We start from the raw sequence: 13,857 nt of genomic DNA, 5'->3' as shown, positions 1-13,857 counted from the left end.
GCGGAAGTGACGCACTTCCAGGGCGCCGCGGCACAGAAGTAAGCGCCGTCTCTTTAGCAACGCTTGGGGACCCGGCGGCAGCTCAGATTTCCAGGTGTCCCGAGGCCTCGCTGACGCCGGAGAGGGTGCCCCTGCTTTTTTCCGTTTGTTGGCCATTGCTACTAAGACCTGCTTTTTCTACTGAGACGAAGTGCCTGTTTACTTAAAGTGCCTATTTTTTTGTTGCCTATTATTGGTTCTACCGAGACGCAATTGGTTCTCCTTAGACTGCCGATTGGCTGATGGCCCCGTCAATCTCCAGGGGAAAGAACTAGTTTTCAGACACCTGGGGAAAGTATTACTTCTAGCCCCTTCTTGCTGAAATGAAGGGTTCTGGAGAAAACCCAAGAGATTAGGTAGGTTTCGGAGCTTGTAGACTTTTCTTACAGGTAAATGTATAAAAGCTCTGTCTACGCATAAGAGTCACTCGGGGAGTTCTGTACCCTCTAGGGTAGGGCCTGAGCATCCACACTTTTTAAAAAAGCATTTCCCCAGCCCTCCCACACCCGCACGAGATTCTAATGTGCAAACGGGATTGACAGTTGCTTTTGTGCTTCTTTTGAAGCAGAAATTGAGCAGGGAAAAGATAAACGTAAATCAATAAGTAGTTTCTGATCTCAACATTAGCCTATTTTAAGCTAATTAAGCATTGATTTTTATAGTTAATAACAAACTGCTATTTCCCGCTCAATTAAACTAAATGTGTTTTAATGATAGGAAGGTAATCAATCTAATGTATTGATAAAAAGCTGTATGCCTCGCAGAGCTATGAAAAACTACCTAATAACGTCGGAACGTAAACAATGGGATACAAGTGTTCACTGTTCCCCACCTATCACACTTTGCCTAGCCTAGAAGGAAGTAACTGGCTCCAAATGGACTTTACGTTTTGTTAGGTGAAGCAGAAGCCTGAGAACCGTGTTTGGGGACCCACCACGGAAAAGCATTGTATGAAATAATGACACTCTCTGACTTCCCTCCGTTGGCTGCTCTGCTCTGCTCTTGGCAACCCTTGCTTCCACAGAGCCACTGAATGGCAAGCAATGATTCTAGCCCAACGTTTGTAAACTTGAGGTTCACAGGCTGTATGTGGCCAACAGGTATGCTTTGCTTATTTTGGACGGTATCGGCTGCCTTCTATGGTTAAAAACAAAAACTGACTTAGTTGCCAACATTTAAAATAAGATATTTTACATAAAAATCCAGATTACCAACTTCTCTTGAAAATGTTGAAGATCTAGTAACACTGGGTTTATATTCTTGCATGGCCACATTGCCTAGAATTGGGTTGTTCTTTTATTCCTGTTTGCTGTGATCACCACTATTCATTATCGATTCCCTGACACTAGTTGAATTTCATTTGAACATTATCACCTGTGTGTTGTATTGTGCTAAGTCAATCCCTGATACTAAGTGAACGTTGTTGATTGCCTACTCAGCATCCATTTCCCCTCTCACCTTCTTAATAGAACACAACCAGGATTTTATTCATATGATTAGTTATATCCATTTAGACCCCTTCATTCTATATGTCTTGAAAGAAGCTGACTTCACTTCCATCTCCAAGGATTGTCTTAATTTAAATAGTAAGTCCCATTCCTCAAGCCAAAGTCCTAGTCTAAACAGTGGATAGTTTAATCAGGGTGAATTGCTTGGAATACTAAGGCTGAAGCAGTTTACTTATCTTCTGAATTTCTTGTGAGGCCTGAAACTGTTGGAGCCTTCTTGCTACCCGGCTTGATAATGAAACCAACACAGAGATGAAAGAGAATCTCAGGGATGTTAAATAACAAAACTCTGAGTAAATATTAAAGATCTAATTAGCTTATTGAATGATTCGTGAATTGGGCAGCATCCCACTTAGCAAGTAGAGGGGAGCTCTGAAAGGCTATAGAAAGGGAGAGGTTTTTAAAGGTAAGACAAGGAAGGCAAAAACAAAACAAAACATAAAGATTATTTCAGGCTTAGATTATCTATATGGGATGAAGGGGATCTATGTGCCAGGTTACCTCATCTTCCTTTTGGAGGATGGAAAGGATTACCTCCTCCATGGTACTGACTGGAAAATTCCACACTGACCAGTTAGGATTACATTCTTGGAGAAGGTTGTAACTGCAGTAAGGTCAGGTATTAAGTGTTCCTTTTAGCACAGGTGACTCCATCTTGGGCCTGTTATTTCTTTTTTAACAGGGAATAGGCACCAGATCAACTCAGCTAGGACACCCCTACTCCACCCACACTTCAGAGTGCTGGAGAAGATATTGAGAAGAAAGCAGACCTTTGTAGAACCTTTCAATTCTCACCATGTAGATAACCAGATTCTCCAGCTACTGGTGAGATCTATCTTTTCCAAAAGCCACAGTCATCTGACACCTTCCCAATAGCCTGTCCTGATCCAAAGAGATAGCCTAACCCTAGAGATTTGGGAAAATGGAATAGAAGAAATGGAGGATGGCAGAGACCTCTTTCATTGACCATGCTTCCAGTTTCTGATCAGCTACCACATGTTCACGATCGTAATCAAGAGAAAAAAAGAATAACCCTGGAAAAATAATTTTGGCCCTCACTACTAAATGGCAGAACGTTTGCTGTGCTATAAGAATACTTGCTATTTTATACCACTTGTCTTCGAAAGTTCTAATTGCTTGTATCAACAACATTATAATTTAAGTAATATGGTAATAGTCCTTTTTTTAAAGGAGCAAACAGAGTCATAAAGATTGCAAGTGATTTTTCCTAGTTGATGAATATTTCTCAAAGGACCCAAGTCTTAGACTTGCTGCCTGTCTTCGTTAAATATACAGTTCTGCACCAGGTGGCAGCAGGCAACATGCTTCCACCCCCAGTTCCTCTTGTAAAACTTTGCTTGCAGAGAGTACTGTACTTACATCAGGGTGGGGGTACAGAGCATAATTACAAAGGTGAGTTTTGGAATTTTCATTTCCAGCAGCACAGTATTTGTCACACTGGGCAAATATGAACTTAGGTTTTCATGGCCTGGAAGGGCAAGGTGGGGCAGGAGACAAAGCCCAGGAACTATCAAGGTTGGGTGCCTATTACAGGCCCCTCCCCAAAAGAGTAAACTAGATATAACTCTTCTAACATCCAAGGGACTGAAAGAAAATTGTCTGTCTCAAACCTTCATATAAAGATTTTTGCTGATTGATCAGGAATTCCAGAAGGCACTCAGAAAGAATTTCAAAGAATGCAGAGGGGTGAAGGAAGGATACATAAAGGCCATGGGCAAAGCCAAATAGGAACAAGAGATTGTTCCTTATCAGAGTCTTCAGGAAATAGACTCTAAGATGGAGATTTGTGTGTGCAAGAGGTTTAATACCTAAGGGAAGTAAAGGAAGCAGGACTGGGGAGAAGGAGAAGTTGGACTGTGTTGCTTTCACAACAAAGGCCTCTACTGGTAGGATGGGTAGCTCTAGAACTGGGAAAGCCTTTCAGAGTTGCCCTGAATTGAGGCAAGGAGGCCAGGGCTTTATACCCCTACATCAGTCAGTCATTGGATGTGGATATTGGGTGGGGGCAGGGGGGAAGGGGGCAGGAGCTTGAATGAGGTGGCTTCCTTCAGCCAAGGGCAAACTCTGGAGGGGAACTCAACTCACTGCTGTCAACGTCCAACATTCCTAGCAGCTGGGGAAAATGAGTTCTTCAGTTCTAAAGAGGGGTGGGGAAGATGTTGGCAGCACACCATGGCATCCACTGGTTGAGCAAAGGATGGGGTAATCAGTGCTGGAGGTCCTAGAGCTATGAGAGTTGAAAGAATGTCACTTTAGTCTTCTAAGAGACACAGAGGTTGGGGTCTCCCACTTGACTTCTGCAAGTCTTTCTGCAAAAGAAAGTGTGGTGTCTTTGCTGAAAAGTGGTCTAACTCCCAGCATATAGGTACTTCCTTGATCCCAGCAGATGATGCTTTGTGTGGAGATTATTATATTTTACTCTGAAATTATGGCTCTGTTTTTATTCCTGCAGAGATAAAAATGGAAGAAGAGCGCATTTCCCAACACTTCCAATAACCCAGTGCTATGGACTGAATTGTGCACCCCTCAAACTCCTAGTGTGATGGTATGTGTCCCCCAGTGTGATGGTATTTGGAGATGGGGCCTACGGCAGGAGCAGGGAATCAAAACCATCTGTAAACTTTACAAACAAAATTCCATTGAGATTTTGATATAATGCATTACATTTATAGACTAATTTAGGGAGAAATGAACATTTTCTAGTATTTATTCTTCTCAACCAGGAACATATCATATCTCTCCATTTTCTCAAGTCTTCCTTTATGTTTCAGTAAAATTTCATGGTTTTCTTCTTATAACTCTTTCACATTACTTATTAGGTTTATATCTAGGTAGTCCATAGGCTTTGCTACTATTGAGAATAAGACTTTTTAAATTATATTTTCCAATTGTTTATAAGTGCTGTATAGGACAGTGCTATATTACATATGTATACGTGTGTGTGCGTATGCATATATATATATATACACACACACACACATATATATACGTATATATAGCTTTTGACTTATTATCTTACAAAACTCTCTTGTTGATTCTCTTGGATTCCTTTTCCTTTTTTTGGGTGGAGAACAGCCATATAATCTGCAAATAATAATCATTGTCTTACTTCCTTTTCAATATGTATACTCCTTTTATCCCTTTTCTTATCTCATTATGTTTTAAAGAGAATGATGATACTGAAGATTCCCTCCCTCATGTTTTTCTTCCCCACCACATATATTTTCCCACCATGTTTGTTTTCAGTCCATGCCAATCACCTTACATACTGTCTTTCAGAAGGTGACAGCTGAATTTGCTTGTGTGATGTGACCCTCATTTATTAATCAACATGCCCCATCTGGGTCACCCATCTAAATCATATCTGTCTTTTAAGGCCCAATTCAAATCTCTATTCCTTTGATTAAGACTTTCCAGATCATGTCCCAGACTCTTGCTGCCGAAACTCACCAACTCTGACAATGAAGGTAGTGTTAAAACTTGAAATGCAATGCAAGAAGGAGGCATCCCCTAAGGAAGGCTGGCTGGTTAGCATAAAGATATCTCTCCAGGTAGTATGTAGGTGAAGTCACCTTATTTCCTATTCTGGGGCAAACACAAAACTGATTAGAGTTTTAGGACCCCCAAAGGTGATCAGGGAGTAAAGAAAACACTCATCCAAACTTCTATGTAATGTTCTAACAAAAATGCCCTTTTGTTAATTATTTCAACAAGACAAGAATTTTCATTCTCTGGCTATTAATTTCTCTTCTTGTAGCTGGTGTGTGCTTGAAGCCACATTTATAGATAATCAGAAGGCTACTTTGTGAACCTGGAATGAAAACAAGCAGGATTAGATGTATTATTTTTACAGTACATATCAAGAATGGCTGGCTAAATAATGATACAGCTTCACAATGGAAAACATATCTAAATTTATAGTGCTAATATGAAACACCATGACAATATGAATAGTATGCTCTCATTTTCATGAAAAAAAATTAAACCATATTTATAATTAAAATTTACTAAAAGAGTAGAACTTAAATGTTCTCACCACCCCCAAAAAAAAATTTTTTTATAATGCAATAATCATTATCCCAGCCCAGGGTAATTGTGCTTGCTTGTTCAGTTCAACCCCTCTAAGCACAAATTTGGGGCAGTCAGGTTTCCAGGCACAACTCCCTGTCCCCGCCCTTGGAGTTTATAGGAGGCTCAAGAGAACCCACATGGACAGAGGTCAGGCATCTTCCCCAATGCACAGTCAAGAGTTATGAGATGGATCATTGAACTCCAAAGAATCTATATCATACCATATTCACATTTTGGGTAGGATCTTAATTTCAGCAAAACAACATCATGTGTCACATCAAGTGTTGCTCAGGTGAAGCTTATTTGACTTTATTTATATTGAATTTGTAAACATGTTTTGGTTTTATAGCTTAAGCATAAGGCATTTATACCAAGATTACGTTGATATATTTTTACCAAACATTATAATAAAAATAATTTACGTAAGCACTAGGTGGTCCATGAGAAGCTTATTTTCCTTTAGACAGGAATCTGTACATCACTTAAGTTTGAAAAATACTATTTATTATTTAATTGTATATATACGTCTTGTGTGGTTCATGATTATTACTTATTTCTAGTCTTTTTCATTCTCTATCTTTTAAATTATTCTGAGACCAATAAAGGAGAATTGATATCAATATAACTGGAATAGTATATCAATTTAAATATTCATTGGTTCTAACAAACTACATGTATTAAGATGTTACTCACATTCATTTGGATATATTCAGTTATGAATTTCTGGGGCTTGAAGTCATGTGGCCAAACTTAGCTGAAAGGAGATTTTGTAGTAGTAGTATCAATATATGGCCAGGACCCCATGGATGTTTAGAATCTTGCCTTATTGGCACTCCTTCTCCACCTCAGAGGAAGAATAAGGCTGGCAACACTGATGACTAACTCCGTTACAGTTACTCCAGAGTTGTGAAGTTAGCCAAGACTCCCTCCAGCATCCCAGCGCTTGTAAAGTCCTCAAAGCTGTGTTCCTACTCCCGTCACCTCCGTGATACCTCAGCCAACTCTCTTCTCTCTTCTCCTTCTCAGAACATCAGGAAACACTCTGACCTTGCACATGCACATACTGACTATAGTGAATTTAAGCTGATGTGTTACCTGTCACAAGTGACTCATTCACATTTGCAGTTTGCTTGATCTTTACTGTGGGATGATGATAATATTTCCTGTTGGAGACATTTATAAAGCAGGAGACACATGATCTTATTTGGAGCAGGTGGGAGAGAGTTCAGATGACATCCCTTCCCTATTCTTCCTCCCAAGCATAGTCTGGTAGGTAACCTTTCCCCTTCATATGGATTAAGCTGTTATGCCTTACTTATTGAACTAAAACCTCTGTGAACAAAGAAAGAACAAAGGGTGTCACTTATCATCCAGTTATACAAAGGGTTAAGTCAAAACCCACTGCAGTTGCCCAACAACAGTGCACCCTGAAGGGAATCAAGATGAAAAAACAGGATGAAGCATTTTGTGCTTTGGAATGGGTCCCTAGATAGTTAAGATAGTTAAGATACGTATCTGAGGAAGAATTTCAAGCATCCCAGGTTCTTGCATCTTCCCATACACAGAAAAGCACTAAATTCATTAACTTGAGATATCTTTTCTTTGTGATTAGCAGTAATCTTTTACAAAGATATGTGCTTGACTACTTGTATTTCCTAGCCCCCAAAATTTATATATATGCTGGCTCCTCCCCTACCTCTTTGGAGCCGTTCCTCAGAGCTGCTGCCCAGCCTCTCATCCTCAGCAAGTTCCCTCAGTAAAACTGAAACAACTTTTAGATTGTCTGTTTTTCTTTCAGTTGACAGTTTGGGTGATCATGAAGGGAACTGAGCAGATTCTCTCCTTCAACTGAGCTCTATGAGGATCCAGAGCCTTGGTACCAGCAAGGGCCCCTTGTACCCATCTACCTCCTCAGGGAGTCCAGACACCTGGGTATATCTCTCCTGGGTCTCAGACCTCCCATATTGGTTGATAATCCTGAGTTTTATCTGGTGGTTGATAAACTCCTTGCTGTAAGGAGTAGGGTTTCCTTGAACTTTAGGCTGTTCAGGAAAGAGGTACCCTCTTTGGTTTGTTGACCAGTGAGAGAATTCTCTTTGGTCTCTGCCATCTGAAAGGTATGCATATGGTGTACATTTGGCAGCCAATCAAATACACTGGGATTCCAGACAGTCTCTTTGGCCATGCCAGCTCTCAGGAAAATTTGTCATAAGGGGTCCCAGTCCACAAGGGACCCTTTGTCATTTCAGTCTTCATTGCATCCACCTGTACAACAAAGACCTTTTACTTTCCAGACTTTTTTTGAAGGGGAGTAAACTTTCTAGATCTTGTAAGGGCTACATCCTTTGCACTCTCTTGTGGGGACACCTCTTGTGTGTTGTTGATTTGAGTTGCTATTAAGATCCTCTAGATGAGGGATGCTTTAAATTGTAATAAACTTCTAAACTGGAAAATTTTTAGAGAGCTCTCATCATAAATAACTGTTTATTGGTACCTATGTTAAGACCAAATTAAAAGGTGGATACAAAGACAAAATGGCTAACCTTAGGAACTCCCTTATTTTAAACAAACAAAATGGTTTGGGAAGACTTATTGAAATTGTGATCTCACCTTCCCCTCAATGGGTCTTACATATGTTAATAAAAAGATTAAGTTAATGCTAATTAGGTTAGTTAAAAAGGGAATAAAAAGCTGAGAGGAAAGTCAAGAGACCCTTCCCAACAAGGTGGAAAATTTTAAAAGGACTTGTCCCAGCAGAATGGAAGTCTTTAGATGGCCATTAAGAAGTTGATGGGATTAAAACAAAGGTTGGAATACAGCACTGCCTAAAGTTGGATGAGCCAAAAGGACCCCCTTTGGTCCTCCAACATTAAAGGGCCCCAAACAATTGATGAAATAAAATTCTTATTTTCTGGCAAGACAAGAAAAAATTAAACAAAGAATTTTTCTTTGCCCATTTGGGCCTCCTTCCCCTTTAGTGTGTGTTGTGCATCTGCTTTAACCAGACTTCCTGAGGAGATAACATTTCTTCTTAATTTCATCAAAGCTCACAATTCTTTAGGAGATAATTTTCCTTCTTAATCTTGTAAAGGGCTTGATGACCCATGACCCACTCCTTGCTTTGTACTTTCTTTCGATCTGGATTGTGTAAACTGTCAATAATACATCATTTAATGTACAGCCCTCTGTCTCAAACACTTATGTAACTATGCTTTGAGCTTTCTGAGAACTGTTCTCAGGTTATAATCACCAATTTGGCTTGAATAAAATTTTCCATTTATTTTCTTAGATCAACTGATTAATTTTGTCGTTGTTGTTGATACAAGTCTACTGTTTCACTTTAGAAAAATTTAAAATGCTGGAAGATAAAATTACACTGAGAAACCTGACCAGCAATTGCTTGGGGCAACAGTTAGGCCAATTAATGAAGTTAAAGATTGACAAATAGGCCTGGGTCCCTTGGCTCCACCCCTCACCAGAGACCGCAGAGCCTTTACACGCAGGCCCAGCGGCCGTGGCTCACGGGCGCAGCCGCTCCGCGGCATGTGGGATCTTCCCGGACCGGGGCACGAACCCGTGTCCCCTGCATCAGCAGGCGGACTCTCAACCACTGCGCCACCAGGGAAGCCCCCCAGAGCCTTTTTATACAGGAATAGGTAAAATTGCCAGGGGATGAAAAAGTTTCCGGGGCTCCTTGTGAGACCAAGACTTTGTTAATGGGGTCCTAATGGATGCTAAGGTTAAGGGGGTAAGAGTTAATAGAATTGAGATGAAGTTTATAAGAAAGTTGGTTTATTTGAATGGTTTTATATAAGACGGGTGCATCTCTTTTGGTTGATTATATTGTGGAGATAGACATTATGTCTCAACTGTTGAATGCTCTCCCCACCTGCTATGATAAAACAGGGCATATAAATCTGCCCCCCAGGCAATGTTAATTTAACATAATAAAGGGGAACCAGTAGGGTTACTGGAGCCCACACAGTATGAGGTAAAAACTGGGGCTAATATTCAGGGCTAATAAAAACAGTAATGGAGACTCTTTTGCCTCTAGGGTTAATTGGTCTGGGTTTGACTTGTGTCCCTTGGAAGAGGGCCTTTGTTGAATGCCTTGTGCAAACTTTTGAAAGCATGATACATTGAACCTTAGAGTTCCAGAACATGGAACTCTTTTGATTTCCAGTTTAGTGGGAAATCTTCTCATGGATATAAGGAAGCAAAAATTTTTTAAATATAGTTGTGTAATAGGGAAGAACCTTTGTAATCTATTACAAGTTAATCACTAAAGGGATGTTGCCTATAAGTTAAATTATACATAATGGAACATCTCTGGGAACCCTGCTTCCCAGGTAATGAGCATTAAGCTAAAATACCTTTGTTTAGTTCACAGGAAACATCCTGACCAGGCCCACCTGTGAATGACTGCAGGAAGGAAGAAATTAACACATCCCCTCTGGAAGCTGACCAGAAGCAGGAAATGTTTGACTTTACTGCCTCCCCTTTTAGTGTAAAAGAAGCCTGAATTCTAATTATGGCAAGATGGTTCTTTGGGACATGAGTCTACCATCTTCTTAGTCTACCAGTTTTCCAAATAATGTTGCTATTCTTTGCCCGAACATCTCGTCTCTCAACTGATTGGTCTGTCATGTGGTGAGCAGTATGAGCTTGGACTCGGTAAGATTTGGGCAAGTCAATCTTTTGATATCGTTTAGGCAGCACCCCAGTTCTTTGGGAAATTGAAAGCAACTGTCTTTGTCTTGCAAGTATTTGCAAGATCAGAAATATAAACACAGCCCAAAATGGCCTGAGACTGAGCCTAGTTAACTCAATCAGGTAGAACCTGAAATCTAAAGGGAGGAAAAAAAGGAGGGAAAGAAGCCTTTTTAAAAGTAAAAACTACTGGCACCCAGACATATTGTAATTATTCCATTTGTATGAAATATCCAGAATAGGCATATCCATAGAAAGCTCATTAGCAGTTGCCAGGGACTGAGTGGGAAATGGAAAGCAATTGCTAATGGATACAGGGTTTCTTCTTGGGGTGATAGAACTAGGGGTGATGATTGTACACCTCTGTGAAAAACCACTGAAATGTACACTTTAAAAGGGTGAATTTTATGGCATGTGAGTTATATCTCAATAAAAATTACAGCATTCATGAGAAAAAAGATGTTTTGTGTATATATATATATATATATATATATATATTTACAATGGAATACTACTCAGCTATAAAAAGATGAGATCTTGCCATTTGCTATGACATGGATAGACCTTGAGGATATTAGGCTAAGTGAAATAAATCAGACAGAGAACAACAAATACCGTATGATTTCACTCATATGTGGAATATTTAAAAAGTAATATAAAACCAAACCAAACAAAAACAAACTCATAGATAACGAGGCCAAAGTACTGGTCACCAGAGGGAGAGTGAAATGGGTAAAGGGGACCAACTGTATGGTGATGGATGGAAAGAAAACTTTTGGTGGTAGGTGCACTGTAAGTGTATACAAAAGTTGAAACATAATGTTGTACACATAAAACTTCTATTATGTTATAAACCAATGTTCAATTTTAAAAAATCTTTCTGAGGTCTTTAAAAAAATAAATTATGTTTGATGACATGTCTATGTAGTTTCTCCAAATCTTTTTGGTAATTTAAAACTTTAGAGTATTTCTAAAGTAAGCTAAATGATGGAAGTTTATTGAATATCCAGATCATTTCCAAATAAGATAGAATAATTAATTGTTGAGCATGTCTAAGTTAAGCATAGTTAATTAATTGTTGAGCATGTCTAAGTTTAACTACTTTTATCTTCTTATAAGATTAAGAAGCCAAAGATGTTTGGGTTTATCCCATACATCTTGTACCACATTAAGGAGAGAAATTATGCTATGAGAAAATCTGTGTTTCTAGAGGTTGTGGAGTATGTTCATAAGTTTTCCAATCAGGAAATGCTAGTATGACAGTTCACAATTGCTTGCTTCTTGGTTTTCTCTAGAGATTAGGGGTTTTAAGAATACAATTAATACATATAATTGGGACTACTAAAATTAATAAGGAAAACATCTTCATATGCAACAGAAAAAAAGAGTTTAAGGATCGTAAATGCATTTTGTTAAGGGAAAAGAAAGTAATTTTGTCCTAAGAGAAGTTAAAAAATAGAGAAAAGGGGAAAGCATGGGACAAAATCTGAAGGTAAAAAAGGAAGTTACAGGTTTGTGAAACAGAATCCCTGAGAAAAGAGTTTTGTATGTGATCAGGACTGGCTAACACTGGAATAAATTTAATTGAGTGAATAAGTTTTAATATTAAAAGTAAGCTGGTACAAAAGTAGAGTCTGGTTTTCTCTCTGTTAATAGGACAAAGTTTTCTTGCAGTATTGATCTGCTTTTGATAATAGATTGTAAAGTTTCTTTACCTTTTAAGTTCCCTTTCATAACTTTCTGTAGTTTACCTTTGAAATCTTTTAGTGTCACTTTGGTTAAATAATTAACTGAGTATTGTTTCACAGTGACTGTGATTCTGTTTGACCAAGTGTTTCCAAGTGTTTTAAAACCTTTTGATATCTTTGACAAACCCCCCAAATCAATTCTGAATGAAGTCCTTTTGACCTCTAGCTAACTTTGGGGTGTTTCAGAGGTTCCCTGAAACATCTCAAAGAGAGGTATTAAACTAATGAGGCTTATTTTGGTATGTTGAATTATGTCGGAAGCATTGTCAAATGAGTGATGATAAATTTTCTTAGATTATATTGTATGGGCAACTATTATTAATATAAATGTTCTAGAAGTTATATGAAATTCCTAAAAATCAGATATGTGTTGGTATGTTGTCAGTCATAATTCTGGTTATTATCTTAAAATTTTGTATGTCACAGAAATATCAAAATTTCCTTTTCAATTGCGTTGTAGTCATGTCTTTAACCATGCCATTCAAAGTCTTTTGTCATTTACAGACAGTTATTGTTTTACTCTGATGTCTTTACAAAGATGAAACTCTTCAAGAAGATTAATAAAAAGGACTTTTTGACAAGAGCAGGTTTCTGATAACTTTTAGATAATACCACTGAACTGGGTAAGAAATTCCAGAACACTAATAGAAAAACTTTATGACTTCATAAACTGTTAACGGAAATCATGATCAACAAGAATTAGTTACAAAGGGCTGAATGATCATTTTTATGACTTTCTGTCTGAAATACTACTGTCTTTTAATCTTCCTTTTCCAGATATAAGGAAAATTTCCCGCTTAAGCTAACTATAACTTGGAGCAGTTTGGTAAATTACACCTTTGTAAGCAGAATTGAAACATTTGTCTTTTTCTCTGTAACATCTCTCCAGAATTTGAAATTATTAGTGAGTATACTTATTTTTATGGCAGTATAGTTATTTGCATAAGTTCAATAAAAATGTGTTCTTCTTATAACAGGACACAAATGGGAACATTGGTTATATTACCAAGGCTTTGACTGGAATGTCATGTTTGAGAATTACATAGAATCAGATATAACCAGACAGCTTTAAAGAACTAAGATGGACTTTATGGAGCCATTTCCTTAGGAAAAAAACAGTCTGATACCTTGCTTACAGAGTTCCCAGCAACCTTACCAGGTGACTAAGAAAGGTCACTTCCTGGCAGGTGTAAGAACCTAAAGATATTTTGGGGGCCTTGAGAAGAAAGGAATTCACCCAACTCTATAAGTATTACAGTCAAATCTCATGGTGAGTCCTTGGAATGACGTTCCTGGCTTCAGGAGTCTTTCAACAGTCAATCTGAGATTCCTTATAAAAAGTTCTATTGAAGTAAATTTACAGAAGCCTACATGATCAATTGCCATTCTTGTTACACTTATGTAAATAATCAGGTCAAACTTACTGAAACCAAACTTATTTTGCAAATAAATTAGTCTTAATTTGTCTATGTTTGGTGGGAATTAAAGTAATTTTAGAGAAAAAAATATGTTTTAGTGGATATTAAGGTCTAGTGCTGTAATTGTATTTCAGGTTAGGTAATTACAGCCTGAACTCACTTCCTAGATGGCTCCTTATCGCTGTATTGCATTATAGCAAAGTTTAACTGAATTATTAAAAGGACATTATAAGTCTGTTTCTGAAGTTTATCAAAGAGAGAAATACCTTTGGATGAAGATCAGATACCCCATAACCTACAACCAGGAGATTATATATACTGGAAAAGACATCATTTAAAGGA

At 38.3% G+C, this 13,857-nt stretch overlaps 1 long non-coding RNA gene across 2 annotated transcripts; it reads left to right on the top strand.

Moving 5' to 3' along the window:
- Positions 1–37: 37 nt before the first annotated feature.
- Positions 38–12,678, top strand: LOC109552361 (uncharacterized). Of its 2 annotated transcripts, XR_002179147.3 has the most exons (4): positions 38–395; positions 936–1,139; positions 4,021–4,113; positions 10,023–12,678. It is a non-coding gene; the product is annotated as an uncharacterized lncRNA (long non-coding RNA). The 2 variants fall into 2 exon arrangements; XR_002179146.3 differs by lacking the exon at positions 936–1,139.
- Positions 12,679–13,857: the final 1,179 nt, after the last annotated feature.

Source organism: Tursiops truncatus, chromosome 6 (assembly GCF_011762595.2).
Source record: "Tursiops truncatus isolate mTurTru1 chromosome 6, mTurTru1.mat.Y, whole genome shotgun sequence".
NCBI classification, from domain to species: domain Eukaryota; kingdom Metazoa; phylum Chordata; class Mammalia; order Artiodactyla; family Delphinidae; genus Tursiops; species Tursiops truncatus.
Note: the sequence above shows the minus strand (reverse complement) of the source record. Positions and strands in the feature narration are given on the sequence as shown.